Raw genomic sequence first — 17,717 nt, forward strand, 5'->3', positions numbered from 1 at the left:
TTTGCTTATATACAAATATTTTGAATAAACTGATATCGGGGCGTTACGAATGAAACCGTATCCCAACTAAAATGAGTTAATTAATATTTCAATGCACCTATTTTTGACAGACTGTTAGTTTTGACCATGAATACACGGCAATCTAGAGAGTTTTTAAGTATGAAACTACAAACTCGTGTTAATGAAGCTAAATGCAAGGCTCTAATAGATGATAAATTACTGTCAGACCTGTTCGCACACGATATTCAACAAATGCATTACGAGACTGTTCACAAAAAACTCGAAATGGCTTATGGTATGAAAAAGTTATCCGTCGCACACAACAAATATCTTTGCACTGCCATTGAGCAATATTCAAAGGCAATCAAATCCAATCAACAGTTGCTTAAAACGGTCAATACGCAAATAAACACAGTGATGGATAAAGAAAAAGATCTCTTGGAACTTCGAGAAGAAACAATTTTGGGAGTTAAAGAAACAATGGAATTAGAATTCAATTCCATTCTACACATTGATAGCGATAACGACGATGATGATAATAACACTTACTTACAACTATTGCCCCCTGTTCCTATGTGCGAACCAGATAGAGATGAAAAGCCTAAAAAATCATTATCGTTTGGAAATGTGATAATCAAGACCATCGATGAAGCAGAATTTGAACACCAGGAGAGTGAAGAAAAACAAAATAAGTCAACTCATGAATTTATTGATAATGTTGAACAAGAAAACGTTACACAGATAATTTGATGCCAATGATGTCGCATGCAATTTGAAATCGGTTGGAAGTATTGTTCTGTTTTATCGAACTGTTTGTATATGGTTGCTGCTTTATAAAAAACTTTGGTCCTGCATCTCTGTGTTGTTTTTCTATGTTGACTAGTTGGTTTTGGTTCAAAAACGTATTGCAATCCCCAATACATTCTTTTTTCAAGAGCTTTGTTACATTTGCATAATCTCTGATGTTGGTCGTCTTTGTTTTGATACCGAACAGTATCTTTTTTAAAAATTCAACGACATCCAAATCGTTTGTCACACGTTCTCGCTGTCCACACACGTTGATGAAATAGTGGTTTTTGATTGTGTCAGGATCCAAAGTGCGTATGATGTGCATCGCTGATTCGTTATCGCTCAGTAGCTGATCTTTGTGTAGTATAGTCATTATTGTTAACACGGCAGCATCTAACACTGTAACTGAGTGATAAGGCATTGCATCGAAGTAAAGTCCCAACACTGATACTGCATTACTGTTGTACGTTGAACATACAGAACACGTTGTTATCGGTGTTCTAAATATTCGCTTCACATTATCGGTTTCTGACCAGTACTTGTGATAGATGTTTGCAATATCTTTGTACGTTTCATTGAATTCTGAGCTGAAGAGTAATTTGGCTAGCATGGTTAACGCTCAATAGTTGAACACATCTTCATATATTCAATTTTACGATTTTCCATTCGATCAACTGGCTTGAATCGTTTCTCTTCGTGTAACTCTATGTATCGAAGGCCTTTTCGAAACCAGTATTGACTTATAATTTCCTGGATGTAAAACGGATTACCTTGAATGCAATTGACAAAATAGATCGGGTTGATTCTCACCATGCCGACTGACACCATAAAAATTATAGTAGCGGTTATATCGGCTGTGGTAACTGTACTAAATGTAACATCTTCATTCAAAATAGACATGAAGATATCGTATGAATCCCATGTTGCTGCGTGCGATAACGCCCAATACAAGTTGTTGAATTTTGTGACAACTGGATAAACGATATTTTGATTTATGGTAGCTGTTGGTGAATAGTTGACCAAAAGCCTATTGATGTTAGTTTCGTTGTATCCTGAAATGCAATTCATCGCTAAAAACGAGTTGATGAAAAATACCAGTATACTTTTCACCACACGATCGATTAGTTTAGTGCGTGGTTTGCCGTAACTGCTCAGTATGTGATCAAAAATCTCTTCACATTGAGTTTCAAAACTGTTTCGAAACAACACCGTTTCATGCAAGGACCATGTTTCTTCCATGCTATCCAACAAGCAAATGGGCATTTTTTCACGATTTTGTTTATTTCATTAAAACGTTTACAGTTTTGATTATGAAACGACAACATGACTTTTCGCATTTCAGTTCCGATTAACAAATTTCGGTCAAAGCATTTTGTGTTCGCAAATCCTAACGAGCGACTTGTATTAAGCAATCTCGACAATGCCAGAAACACGTTTACGCTTCACTTTGTTAAAACAAACGTGAGTATTCGAATAGATACAATTTTATCGGATAGCAGGGTCAAAATATTGTACAATAACGTGTGTTCATCTGAGTTTTCATTCCGCTATTTTTTAAGGCCAATATGAGCCTGAAGTCGTGTAAGCATATAACATCAAGCATGTGAAACAAAACACGTTGTAAGGTTCTATACATTTTATTCATTCTAAGTATCAACCAATAATGCCATAGCAAGCACCAAGTTGACATGTTGCATTCTTATCGTATGGATGTCTGCATTTCAGACAAATCAATTGCCCAGAATTTTTGTTGTAGACGTATTCCAAATACTTCAATATGCACTTCATACAGCAAAACCCGTGTCCGCACGTCTTGCTTATAACTGTTGGTTGATTGTCTTCATTTTTGCATATTCGACACGAGTCGATTTCGCCACTGCTCTGTAGTTCACTTGAGATGCTTTCGATAACATTCGTAATATGCGCTGTCGCATGTCCAAGGGAAGATTTTTGGCTTGAATTTTCAATGGCACTTTCTTCAGATTTTAGCGTCAGCAATACTTTTTTAAGATTGTTGATTCGTATCTGAGCTTTACCGTGCAACGATTTTAGTCTCTCTTGTTTTATGAAATACTGCTCTACGAAGTCAGTCTGCTTGTTTCCAGTTGACATTGGGTCTTGTTTTGACGTTCGCGAACCTTTAGGTTTTTTGACAGTTTGGCCGTTATTATTGGCAATAGCTTTGCGTTTATTCGAATCCTTTTTACTAGTCAAACCTGACGAGTCGTTGGAATTGTTATGTACAAGCTGCGCCAAAAAATCCGCAGCTTCTTCGTCTTCTCGCGATTTAAACTGATTGCCAGCTTCTTCGTCTGTCATTTTGAGAAGAGAGTGCACATTTTGACAAGTTTGGTCGAGCTCACTTGGAGTGAGATATAACGGATGACTTTCATCATCCAAACAAAAACCAACATCAGCAAGTTGTTTTGACGTCATTTCGCTTTGCTAACTCAAGAGTGAATGATTGAGTTTTAATAAAAAGACTGGCTTTTATAGAAGACGTTTGAGTTATCTTATTGTTTCTTTACTTCGGAGGATATTGCGAAAAATGTTCATACTACTAGATGTTATATTACACAATGACTCATATTTAGCATTCGATCCATTGCAATTCAATACGACATTGTTCGTAAGCTCAACGTTCTACTTTACAATCAAACTATATCTAACCTACTCATTAACGACCAACACATGATATGCATTTAAACATTTTATTTTACAACAAACAATCAAACATATGAAAACAGTCAAAAAATGGGTTAATCCGTGAAAAGCATTCGCACCCAGCCAGTAACGTCAGCTCGACACATAGCGCAGTCTCCATCAAACATCATCAGGCAGCAGTTTTCACAAAAAGTGTGCCCACACCTTGTCAAGGTACTGTTTTTTTCCTCATCGTAGCATATGGTACACGTTTTTAATCCTCGAATAGCCTCATCTTTTTCTTCTTGAAGTTTTGTTCTAAGCGAATCCAAAGCCTGCTCTTTTTCAAATAGGAGCTGCGATATTATCCTATCGGTTTCGAGTTCATGCTGCTCTTTTAGCGCGCGTTCGCGTTTAGACCACTCATCCTCGAAGAAACGCTCTTGATCATTAATCAAATGTTCGCTCGCTTCTCGCTGATAAGATGAAGCCTTTTGAATACACGATACCATTTTCTTGCAGACATCGCGACCTTCCTTTGACATAGCGTAGTCGCTGCTGTTCACAAACGCTGTAACCTGACTTCCAAGTCTGTTCAGTTGATAGCCGAACGACTTTAGATCAATTGACGCCGATTGTTCTGGTCGAGTGTATGGCTTTGTAGCATGTCGCTTGCCCTTGCCAGTCGTTTCGCTACTACCACTAGCAGCGTCTGTGTCCTCGAACTTTGGCAGTCGGTTTGCGTATTTCGGCATGATTTCGAGTCAATGTTCTCTCTTGGAGTCTCAAATCAAGAATGATGACCATACCTGTCCGTGTCGCTTTATATACCCAACGGGCTGGTGCGTTTTCAGTATATAGACAAAGCATAGCGCTTACATACCAAAGTCCTTGATAAAGATGAATAGCAAATTTCTTACGCGTGGTAAGTGTAGACATTCATATCTGAGAAAAGCGATGAACAAAGTGGCATGTCTGAGAGATTTTGATCAAACGTACGTTAGCGAGTTAGGTCTTTACCTAAGAAAGACATTTCCCACATTACGCGACGACTGTAAATTGTACATTAAGCACGAAGTAACTATTCAAAATAGACGACCCGATTTCGTTATTCATGTACCAAATGTTGCGCTCATACTGTTAGAATACAAAACGTCGAATGTTACAACAAAAGTACGCAGAGAATATCTAACTCAAGTACTCGATACGTATCACAAGTTTCGACAAAGCTTATGCGTTAGTGAAAATTCCAGCCATATACGTTTACTTAGCATTTTGCTCATTCGCAATTCTTCATCTCGACAAAATAAAATTGTGTGTGTGAAAAATGAGTTAATACCTAACAGCTGTTATTTGATATGAACTTTTATGAATATTTTTGCGAAATGTACTATGATCAAATTTCAACGCAACAGTGCAGTGGAGTATTTTTCAAATCACAATATCTCGCTAGTACAACTTTTTTTCCAATCCAATACTTCATCAAATATCTACCAGCATCGCACGAGAAATTACACCCAGTACAGCGAGGTCATAAAGTGCAGATAATATCGAACGTCATTTCAAATTAAAGTACACGGATAGATGAGTATTTGCGAGAAAGTTTAACTGTACATTTCTCAACAACCTATGCAGATATTGGGATCAAATTTTGACTATGATATTCAACTAAGAAAGCTCCACAATGATTGTTCCATACGTTGTATTCTTTTGTTAATGCTTCTTGGACAAAAGTGCAAGTTTATGGTCGAAAATACCGTTTGTATGAAGAAAACTTTTTTGCCTTTTCGTTTTGCTAAACGAAATATGTACAGTTGAATAAGGAATTGTTTTCTGAAGAATTTGGTGTATACCACTTTGCATGTATGTGAATCATTTCGATTAAATACGTAGGAAGTTTAACGCAACATTGATATTTTTTTTGACATCGGCATCGAGTCAAAATTCATGACGTGCAGTAGATCTACGTAATTTCGCTTCATGTAAACAACCTTGGTGCAATATCGTACAACGAGGTTTAAGTGCATTTTCTTTGAAACCACTCAAAATATCAATATGAAATTTTCAGTACAGTACACATATGGCTATATGCTACAATAAAGTACTGATTGGTTTGCCCTGAAATATATGCTTCCATGTAAAATATCTGTCCGAAATCTTTTGTATGAAGAAAACTTTTTTGCCTTTTCGTTTTCATAAACAAAATATGTACCGCTGAATAGGGAATTGTTTTCTGAAGAATTTGGTGTATATCACTTTGTATGTATGTGAAACATTTCGATTTAACACGTAGAAAGTTAAACGCAGCACTGATATTTTTCTTTACATCGGCTTCGAGTTAAAATTCATTACATGTAGTACGTCATTTCGCTTCATGTAAACAACCTTGGGTAAAATATCGTACACCGAGGTTTAAGTCAAATTTCTCCGGAACTGTTCAAGTCATCACTATCAAATTTAAAGTACAATGCCCAGCTTATTGTTAGCTACAACTTTTCTATTGTAATTTTTGTTCCAACATACATGCTTATGAGATAAAAATCACGTTGAAAACGTTCGCAACAAGAAAACTTTTTCATCCTATCGCTTTTTGAAACAAAACTGATATCATCTTATAGAAAATTTCATTCCGAATATTTCGCTATGACATGCGTGTATGTTTATTGTATCGCTTGATCAAGACTAGCCGAAAACCATTTTGCCTATAATCACGAATTCACTTTTTAAAGCACGAAACATGTACTGTAGATCGAACGTCATTTCTATCCATGTAAACAACCTTGGCTTGGGTGCAATATCTTACAATGAGGTTTAAGTCAATTTTCTTTGAAACCACTCATAATATCCAGATGAAATGTTCACCACAATATTCTATCATATGATAGCTACAATTTTTGTCTCGCCTATATTGTTCTCACACGACTCATTGTGTCAGATATTCAATTTTGCAAAATTCGCTAAGAAGAAAACTTTTTCGTGTTAAGAGCATTTATCTTCATTTTGGTATGATTTTGTAGGAAATTCAATTCCACGCATTTTGATGTATTACACTTAAACGTCTGTCTAAACACACAAACAATACAGTGCAATAACGATTTCGTACTAAACGCATTTCTGTCTTTAACTTTAGATTTTTACAACGTCGTCTTTTATCCATGTAAACAAACGAAACAAGATGTTAAGTTACATCGGTTTAACTTAATTTGCTCGATAGCGTCTCTTGATATTTAGATGATTTTTTCACCACAGTATTGCATCATATGATAGCTACAATTTTTGTTTCGCCTATATTGTTCTCACACGACTTATTGTATCAGATATTCAACTTTGCAAAATTCGCTAACAAGAAAACTTTTTTGTGTAATGAGCATTTATCGTTATTTTGGTACTAGCTTGTAGGAAATTCGATTCCACGCATTTTGATATATGACACTTAACTGTATGTCTCAACACAACAATAAAACAGTCCGATAACGGATTTTAACTAAACGCATTTCTGTCTAACATTAGATTTTATTTTAACGTCGAACAATCGCTCTGTACTGTAAAATGAACACTGATTTCGTACAAAGTTTAAGTCGCGTTTTCGCTACAACTAGTTGACATATATTTATGACATTTTCGCCAAAATATCAAACATGATAATAGCATCAAGTTTTGTGGGGATCATTTTTCGCTAACATTTACGCATATTGTAGAAATGCTTAGTTTTTCGCATAAAAATCACTTCGCTGAGAATGAAAAAAATTCCCATTTTAGACAAGTACATAGCAATTGATACCATTCGATAGGGAATTCTGTTCTGCACATATTTTGATATATGGTAATCCACAATAAGTCTGATTACAAGGAAACTACTTCGACAAAACGCATTCGTGCTTATAGAAATTTCGAACTTTAAAGTATCGAGTTAAACTGAATGACGTTAAGATAGCAAATATTTCACAAAACTGTGTTTGTTTGGAAGAGGTTTAACTTAACTTTCTCGATAACGCGTGAATACATTTCGATGAAATTTTCACTACCATAACTAGCAAATATATAGGAACAATGTGTGTTAAAGCATTTTTGTATTTCATCAACGAGTATATGTCAAAACTTCTGTTTATTGACCAAACTTGGGTTGGTATGAAGAAAAGATTTTCATTCCGCAATATGGTACTGAGATATTTGTATCATGCGATGGGGAATTCATTTCTGCGCATTTTGGTGTAACATACTTGATGTTTTTGTAAAACGCTGCAGTTATAAGGACAGAAAACCATATCACAACAAACACACATTTGTTGAAAATCGTAAATTTGACCCTTCGTTCTTAGTGCATATTCACGTCATTTGAATAAATATCATCCTACAACTTAAAGGGACGTTTACATATCGATGATAGAAAATTGTATTTCTCGCGACTGATTTAAGTCGGATATCTTTAGAACCCGGTGTCCGAATTCAATAAAATTTTCATCAGATTAACAGAAATTTCTATGCGCACACACTGATACTATGGGTTTATACAAAATCGAATGCGCGAGTTACGATATTTTGATATAAACGCAAATTTTCATGATATTTCCAAGTTGTATGAACAATTGTACAGATAACCAAAATATTTGTATATCACTTTGTAGGCGCTATTGTGCTGAACATTTTGATATATGATGTTGGATATTTATTTTCTATTTATTCGTTATATCAATACTATACTCGCAAAACATAGTTGAAACAAGAAAATCGAGGTTGTCCCTTTAACAATGCCAGCGCAAAATACTATCGAGTTGCTTTCGTCAAAAACTACGTCATATAAACAATTTAATTTTCAAAATTCTTAGAACCCTGAATTGTTCTGGCTATGTAGAAATAAACGGGTATAACGGGGATATTTTTATGCCGGAGTTAAATGTACACTACTTATAGTGAATATTTTTGATGGATTACTCACATATTTTATATGATTTAGGATTATTTCACAATGCTACTGTAGGTTAGTAACTTTGACTAGATATTTTTCTATTTCTATTATGGGTTCATGTTTAATGTGAGCATCTGCCCAAAACTATACACTAAAGCACAAAAGGCAATGGATTTGCTGTATATCAAAACTAAAAGAAATACTGGAAATACTGGATGGATTTGATGGACTCATGCTTATCAATTTTTATGACCATTCAATCTGTGAATATTTCGGCTTGTATGGTCATGAAAAAATAGTCGCACTGTCACGCTTTGGTTAGAGAGCCCACCATGTGATCAATGACGTTTCAATCTTGATGAGAAGGGATGCACATTCCCGAATGCATCCTTCCTCATGATATGTTGAGTTAAACATGTTCATTGCACATAAAAATGTCACAGAAAGAGATGCAGTGCCAAATACCGACCGCATGCAGTGCGCGAGCATGACTAAACATGTGGTATTTGAACATATGGTATTTAAACATGTGGTATTTAAACATGTGGCATTTAAACATGTGGCATTTAAACATGTGGTATTTGAACATATGGTATTTAAACATGTGGTATTCAAACATGTGGCATTTAAACATGTGGTATTTAAACATTTGGTATTTGAACATGTGGTATTTAAACATGTGGTATTTAAACATGTGGTATTTCCAGAAGACATTTAATTCGGCTTTGCAAGACACTGTGCTTGGTATTTCGTAAACTAACATTATATAGCAAGCACGACATTAACTGTTCAATAAAACAGCGTTCATGTACATAAATTGTGTGAACTCAAATCATGAAGTATACGATTTTCTGTCATTCTTGGTTTGGTCGTTGAAGAGATAAGACGTATTTTTTGTGCTCTCGACGTCGCGCTCAGTATATAAATTGAACTGCGCGGGCAAAAAAACGCTCAGTTGACCAATAGACTTTGACAAAGACAGACGTTAATTTTGTGATCTCTGAAAAAAATTTGACATGATTTTTTTTTATGATGACTATGTCTCAGTTGACTTTTGAACGTTAACGAATATGAACGTACTTTCGTGAGCTCTGACTACAGTATCGATGAAAAGTTTTGAGTTTAACTGACTTGACTTCGCGTTATAGAATAGCGACTTGGTACTCGGGTTATTGAATGACTGGTGGACTGTAGTGTTAGGTTATTGTCATGAGATAACAACTTGACTTTGACTTGAGTTGTGTGCAATTAAATTTGTGTTGGGGTGTCAAGCGATTGACTTCACTTGAACTCTGGACGTCGGAGTGATCAGATGTGTCTTTGAAGCTGGTGTCTACGAAAACGTGAGTACAAACTTTTGTGTTTGACTGTTGACGTGTCTCACTGTGTATGATGATTTATGATGATTTTAAGCGGCTGGCGTATTATTGTTGAGTTGTTGTACTGATAGAGAAGTGAAATGCGTTGGGTATAAATTACTCAGTACTTATACAGTGTCGATAATATGGTGTGATGAGAGATGATGGTGTTACAAAATATTTACTGAGCTACTTTGGGAAACGAACCGATGATGTAAAAACATTGGAAACATATTTCATGAAAATGCATGTGCTTATATGTACTAAATATGATATTGCTTTACTTGTATTTGCATGTCGTTAACATTTCTATTTTATTTCAGTATGCTGTGGTGAGTATTGCAGATTTAACTTGTATGTGTGGTTTTTAGTTAACGATGCTTAATGAAAACTATTATTGTACACTTAGTATGGAATGATGTGAATGATGATATGATGGGTAGAATTAATCAGTGCTTGTGTCTAGAAATGCTGAATGTTTATTGAAAAGGCTAAATGCTAGCCAGTACTAAGAGTTGAGCTACCGTGGGAATGTGAAACGAACTGATGGTGTAATATGATGGTGTATTGACATACTTTTCTTATATGTACTAAATATGATATTGCTTTACTTGTATTTGCATGCTGTTAACATTTCTATTTTGTTCCAGTGTGCTGTGGTGAGTACTGTAGATATTACTTGATTTTTAGTGTCTATGAATGCTGATGTATGATAGCTATAGCATGAGCTCAATGCTAACCAGTATTATGAGTTGATGTATTGTGGTGATGCTAATCGAACTGATGATGTAACATGATGGTGAACACTTACTGAATGCATAAAATTTATTGAATTGCATTTGTTGATATGCACTATAATATGATAAATGTATTGCTTAACATGTATATTTCATGATGTTTAATTTCAGTGGGCTGTGGTGAGTACTGTAGATTGTATTGCCTATGTATAGAATTCAATAAAAGATTATGACTGAAAACTGCTTTTGATTCTTTTTGAACAGTTTTAGGGACTATAAGTCTATAACAAAAATATGTCGGTTGGCGTTCATACAGCAATGTTTTGAGTAGTACAGAAATGTTTCTACGTTTGTGGTCGCCAGTTGTCTGTGATGTGTAAAGTGAAAAATACACGGAGCTTTGAATACAACAAACAGTTACTGTTTTAACACAGATTGTGTGCTATGCATTTTTCGATGTAGATCTTTTTCAGATTTGACATGAAATGTAGACCTGACATTTGAACAGAGCTGGGAAACGAAAAGGTAAGTTTGTTAAATTTCACAATGAACACTTGTGTTTTGACAAAAGAAGAGATAAAGTGAGTTTTGTCATCATCATGGTTTCTTTCAGAGTATAACTCGTGAACAGATGAAAACCTATTTTTTGCTAGATTTTCATGTACTCTTTTTTTGGATGATAAGTATGTCAGTAACTCAAAATCATACGGCTAGTACAGTATGGAACATGAATGCTTTGTTCAGATTTTCAGATGTGTGCTGGCAGTTCAAGTCTGGCAGCTGAAGTGAACAGTCATGATTTTGTTGGAGCTCCAACAATATGCTAGAAGGTAAGTAACTATGTTTAATTTGCATTGCATGTTTTCCTATGTTTCAGACTTTTAAACAGAGATGTCATGATGACTGGAGTTGAGCACAGGGCAGTGATAAAGTAAAAGGTAAGTACTGAATGTTTGTTCTATGCATGTTTTGCTATAATACATTCCAGGAGTGCTTATGCAGTGATGATTTGACAGTTGAGTGAAAGTGGAGCCATGCAGTCTTGATTTTGAAGCTTATCAACAAGCCTTGAAGGTAAGGTTAGAATGACTCAATGTTAGTGAATTATTTAAAAAAATATACTGTCAGTGAAGTACTGTCAGTTGCATTTGGACAGTTGAGCAGAACAGACGTAGCTGTAAGAGCTCTCATATCTGTTGTGTAAAACTGTCCTAATGATATGTTATGCTTGTTTGTTTCTGTTGTACTATTTTTCAGATACGTTTGGCAGTGAAGGATTGAAAGCTGACATGAACAGAAAAAAGATGCTGTTGGCAGTGATGGGTTTGGAAGCTGGCATGAACAGAAAAGCAAACATATGGTGAGTACAAAATAGTTTTTATATGGTATGTTTTGTGCATGCTTCTATGTTTCAGATGTACTTGCAGTCAACAACGAAGATGATTCAAGAAGAGAAACATTGTTGTGATGTGAATAGAACGTTCAAATAGGGTAAGTGTAACAATTGTGGTAGTTTGATTTGTACCATGTGTGTATTGCTATGTTTCAGATTGCACATGCAGAGATGGTTTCCTACTGGGTGTCAATAGAAGGGACACGAGTAAAAACGATTTCAACTGCTAAACCACAATTCAAGAAGTTGGGTAAGTTTTAAGTCATTGATTTGAGGTGTACAATGTGTTCTTTACTTTGTTGCAGATTCGAGTCACTGGTTTACACATGGAAGAAGATTTCCACCTCTGTGACACATCTTTACAAAAGCAAGGTAAGTTGACCAAGTTGTTTTTTTTATTTGTTCTGCTATAATGTGATGTTATGCTATTTTTCAGGTTTTCCATGTAGCTATGGATAAAACAATTTTAAGACAGAATAGCTGCTGCAGCTTGGTTCTGTGTTGGTTTTTGTTTAAAAACGTTTTACATGCATGTGTGTTTCAAAATATTTTGTTTCAGTAGAGGGCCAGATGTCGAGCAGTACAGATGTGTTTCTTGGAGGGAGCTCCCAAACCGTGAGTACAAGTATTTGATATTTAGAAGTCTATGTGAAAGATAATAGCAATGGTAGAATCTATCAGTACTTGTGTTTAGAAATGCTGATGTGTGACGGTTAACTGAAAAGGGTAAATGCTAGCCAGTACTTACACCTGAGCAAACGTGGGATGTCGAACTAACTGATGATGTACTATGATGGTGAACACTTACTTTGTGTATCGAAATGCTTTTGTTGATATGAGTGTGAGCTTAATACAGCAATGTTTGAGTAATACAAAAAATGTATGTACTCTTTTGTGGTCGCCAGTTGTCTGTGATATGTATAGTAAAAAAAACACAACACAAAGCTATGAAGCATACAATTGTTTTAAGATTTTATCAATGATTGTGTACTATGCATGTTTTGATTTAGTTCGTTTCAGATATGACATGACCTGAATATTTGACAGTCGAACGGAGCTGAGCATTGCAGAAAAGGTCTCATAGTAGCCTCAACAGTGAATAAGGATATCAACTGCTGTGACTAAACTGTTGAAGAAGGGTAAGTGGAACAATGTGTTTGTTTTATAAGTACCATGTATGCTTTATTTTGCTCTGTTTCAGAGTAGACATACAAACAGTGTCTTGCTTTGCATGCTATTTTTTAGGTCTCTCATGCAGTGAGGGAAAAGAAGAAGATTTCAATAAAGAATCACTGCTGCAACTCAGCTCTTTAAACAAGGTAAGTGTTTACTATGTTGTATACAAAATGTTTCTCTTTCTTACTATGTTTCAGGTTAACATTGCAGAGATGTTTTGACAGCTTGTGACAGAAAAGAAATTCAGCAGCTGTGTCTTGACTGTAGCCACAAGGTAAGTCGAAACAAATATACTGGTTTGTATGTTGTGTTGTTATGCCCTTCTATGTTTCAGACTTACATTGCTGTGACTGTTCCACAGTGGGTCAAAAAAAAGACGAATACAGGTTTCAAGAAGAAAATTGGCTGTTAAAACTCTGCACAAAATATGAGGTAAGTGAACTACTCTTTTGGTTTGTGTTGTGCTTTGTTCTGCTTAACTATTTTTCAGATTTGAGTGGTGGGTCGTTACAGAGCAGACTTTTTGACAAGTGAGAAGTTGAGAAACAGAGAATGATTTAAGATCAGCTAGGTAAGTCTTGATTATTATGCATTGCTAAATGTTGTTTTTTATTTCAGTATGGCTGTGGTAAGTACACTAACTTTCTATAATTTAATATTGAACTGCTTTGATAACTTGTATCCTGCTATGCAATGCTTAATATATATTTTTCATTTCAGTATGGCTGTGGTAAGTACACAAACTTTCTTTAATTTTCACATTGAACTGTTTTGATGACTTGTATCCTGCTATGCAAAATGTCTTTTTTTTATTTCAGTAGCCTGTTGGTAAGTACGCTAACTTTCTATAATTTCATAGTGAATTGTTTTGATGACCTGTATTCTGCATTGTAAAATGTGTTTCTTTTTCATTTCAGTATGGCTGTGGTAAGTACAATTGCCTTTCATATTGAACTGTTTTGATGACCTGTATTTTGCATTGTAAAATGTGTTTCTTTTTCATTTCAGTATGGCTGTGGTAAGTACACAAACTTTCTTTAATTTTCATATTGAACTGTTTTGATGACTTGTATTCTGCTATACAAAATGTGTTTTTATCAGTTCAGTTGCCTGATGGTAAGTACAATTTGCTTCTTTAAATTGCATGTTGAAATATATTTGATGACTTTTGTTCTGCTATGCTCTTTTTCATTTCAGTTGGGCAGATGTAAGTACACTTCATTTATGTAAAAACTGAATATGATTGTTGTGCTATACAAAATGTGCTTTTCTCAATTTCGGGTCAGCAATGGTAAGTAGATTGTGTTTCTTTATGTATAATTTTGTATACATATTGTTTTTTTCATCATAGCATGTTTTTCATATTTATGCTTTGTGTAAGTAAAATGTTCATAAATCATTCTTATCTTAAAACTAAAAATGTATTGTGCTATGCAAAATGTCTGTATGATTTCAGTTGCCAGAGGTGAGTACCATTACAGTTGAAAAGTTAGTTTTGTTTAGTTCAAGTTTTGGTTCACAGTTCTGTTTGTTATTTGGCAAAATTTACATGTATGCATTGAGTCTTGATTTCAGCTCGATTGTGGACTGAAGAAGATTGCCCGCAGAGGGATTGGATACAAAATACAAAGTAAGTACTGAGTTTCTTACTAAAAGTTTTGAGTTGTATTCATTGTATGTTAATATGCTATGATTGCTATGAACATGACTTTTGTATTTCAGCGAAGACAACATAGGTAAGTAAAATTGTTATCTGTTTCATGTTTACTGTTACAGTTCAATATTGTGTTTATAAATTGTAAGTTGTACAAACACATTCAAAAGTTTCTAATCATGCTTTCGATTTCATTTCAGCTTTACTGCTAGACGAGTGTTCTCTACTACTTGACGAGTCAGCTTTACTACCAGGCGAGCAGTGACAACAAGGCGCCTTTGTGGAAACAACACAACAAAAAAGTGAGTATTAGTTGAAATTGTTTTACTGTATGTTATACTTAAATGCAAAATTGCGCACATAAATTGTAAGTTGTACAATTACAATGAAAGTTTCTGATCATGCTTTCTATTTCATTTCAGCTGTACTGCTAGACGAGCAGTGACAGAAAGGCGCCTGAACATGCAACACAATACAAAAAAGTAAGTATCAGTCAAACAGTTGGTAGAGTTGTGTGTTTTTCTTTAGCAGTTTGTGTTTACTATTTTATTTGATCCATGGTATATTACACATGCATGTTTTTATCATTTCAGGCTGTTTACTTTCATCGTTTACTGTTTAACACAATTTGCTTTTCTATTTTCAGTGCCAATTTGCAAACCTTGATGTGGACACCGAGTAGTCAATACATACGTGTGGGGTACAGCTGCGACAAAACCGTGGGTCCATCGCACCGATAACTTGAACATTGGCCCGTGTATGGACATCAGTGCAACTTTGTGAATCCATGTAACTTTGTGAATCCATGTAACATTGCGAATATGTGTCGATCAAAAAATGTGAACATTATGCAATGAAACGAACTCGGTGTTGCAAGTGGCAAGTGTTGACAGTGTGTATGTTTATGTTTATGTTTTTACATGAAAAATAAAGGAGATTGTTCTCCTACCTTTTTTTTCCTTGTTTTATTGTGCTGGCCAGCAATATTGATGTATTGATGTATTGATGTATGTGTTTGTGTATTAACGATGTATTAACTATGCATTACCAAAATCAAACAAAACTTTGGCACAAGAGACTCTAAGTATCAAATACCAACAATTTAAGCGCAGACAATCACATGGTGGTACACCAGTCCGAATATACTCATTGCTCTAGCCAGGATTGCAAATTACTTGTGTTGACTAGCAAGGCTCCCTAGTAACGGAGCAGTGTTACTGGCGTTTTTTGGGTCGATAGTGCTTAGGTGAGGTTTTGCTCGAATCGGGAGCGGGTCACTCGCTTGGGCGAGTTAGTTTTCGCTCGTAGTTTCCAATCTGGCTAGATCACTGTAAGGTTGTTTTGACTGCTATTTGGCAAGCAGAAAAACAACAGCGGTTAATTGACTGAGTATGGGCGACCGAGGTATGTAGGTGTCAATAGACCGACTCCACAAGTTGCGAAGCGAACCGATAGCACTTGAGGGGAAACGCCTCGGTTTTCGGTTCTAACATGTGTTATCCATGCTGTCGTTACACTCTGGCAAGGCTCCTCAATCTATCGCGAGGGACACTCATAATTGCCCGCAAGCTTTAGAATCTGACGTGGGTCGATGCGTATGCGAGTCCGAGGACGCGATGGCATTTGATAAGGCTACCAACCAGTTGATAACACGCATTGTTCAAATTGTTAGGTTTAAGTCTGCTAGGGCTGGGGTGGGAAGGCGACTTCTCTTGTACTCAGACAAGAGGAACGGTCACAAGTCCGTGAAAACGCCGAGTGACACCACTAGCTTTCAAACGTACAAAGCAAAAAACTTTCAAACTTGAATTTGAGGTAAAAAAACTATATAAACAACTAACCGTTATAAGATATTTGCCATATGGCAACAAACTATGTTACTCAATGTTGCGTTGAACATTAATTGCGCCTTACGAACTACTCGTGTTGAGACTTACATTGAGTGACTCGTAAACGTAAAGCAGTTACTCGCTTTTGACTGCATACACATTTTGTACAACGGTTCGTTATTGGTATAACTTGTCTTTCAGTGAGGCACATTAACATAAACGTTCAACAGTATTTAGGCTTTATATTGCGCTTGTAGAATATACGAACAAAACACACTACATAAATGACGTCTAGGGATTATTTTGACTTTCCATTTGAGATGATATGATGAAAAAGTATATACATCAGTTTAAGCGACTTTCATGACATTCACCACATGGCCATAAACTTGCGTTATTCAATGAAATGTTAAAATTTCGCTAGCAAAATAAATAAAAACTATATACGCAGTTTCATAACTTTCGATGTATGATCATGAAGTTTGAAATTGTGCAAAGCAATTTTGCGTTAAAAGTTGCATGTAGTTTTATCCCGATCTGAAACGTTTCGCTACAATACAGCCGTATTCGAAACTCAACAACTCAAATGTTTGTACAGAACAATACGAATGTTCCCATTTTGAAACGACAGTAAGTTAAACAAACATTTAGTGGTAAAGCGACATTTCTTGTACTCAAATAGGAGAAACGGTCACGAGTCAGTACACAAATCATAGCAAAACTACACTCTGCAGCTTGTATGAAACGTGTTTACAAAACCAAAGTAGTTCAAAGCAGAACGCTTTTCCTTCTTCGAGGGAGAAGAAATCTGGGTGCAAGTCCCGGCTTTGGTTATAACACGAATACTACTCGCTGCTCAATAGCAATATTCATCATCCTATCCTTATTTAAGGAATACAATCGATTTTTGCCATACGGCCACAAACTATGCTACTAAGTGTTGCGTTGAACATTAATTGCACGAAATAAACTACTTGCGTTGCAACTAGCAAGCAGTGACTCGTAAACTCAAAGCAGTTACTCGCTTTTGACTGCATACACATTTTGTACAACGGCTCGTTATTGGTATTACTTGTCTTTCAGTGAGACACATTAACACAAACGTTCAACAGTATTTAGGCTTTATATTGCGCTTGTAGAATATACGAACAAAACACACTATATAATCTACAATCGATCGCATAGTTAGCTACTTGAGTTGATATTGACAAGCGCTGGTCAATCATCTCGTT

The 17,717-nt window shown here is 35.6% G+C and overlaps 1 long non-coding RNA gene across 6 annotated transcripts; it reads left to right on the forward strand.

Moving 5' to 3' along the window:
• The first annotated feature begins 8,264 nt into the window (after positions 1–8,264).
• LOC127860208 (uncharacterized) lies at positions 8,265–16,357 on the forward strand. 6 transcript variants are annotated; one of them, XR_008039633.1, is made up of 5 exons: positions 8,265–9,681; positions 10,347–12,198; positions 12,389–14,958; positions 15,079–15,138; positions 15,303–16,357. It is a non-coding gene; the product is annotated as an uncharacterized LOC127860208 (long non-coding RNA). The 6 variants fall into 6 exon arrangements; XR_008039635.1 differs by having other exon boundaries at positions 8,266–10,958; positions 11,178–12,198; XR_008039634.1 differs by having other exon boundaries at positions 8,268–12,198; positions 12,389–14,632; positions 14,857–14,958.
• The last annotated feature ends 1,360 nt before the right edge of the window (positions 16,358–17,717 follow it).

Source organism: Dreissena polymorpha, chromosome 15 (assembly GCF_020536995.1).
Source record: "Dreissena polymorpha isolate Duluth1 chromosome 15, UMN_Dpol_1.0, whole genome shotgun sequence".
Taxonomy (NCBI): Eukaryota; Metazoa; Mollusca; class Bivalvia; order Myida; family Dreissenidae; genus Dreissena; species Dreissena polymorpha.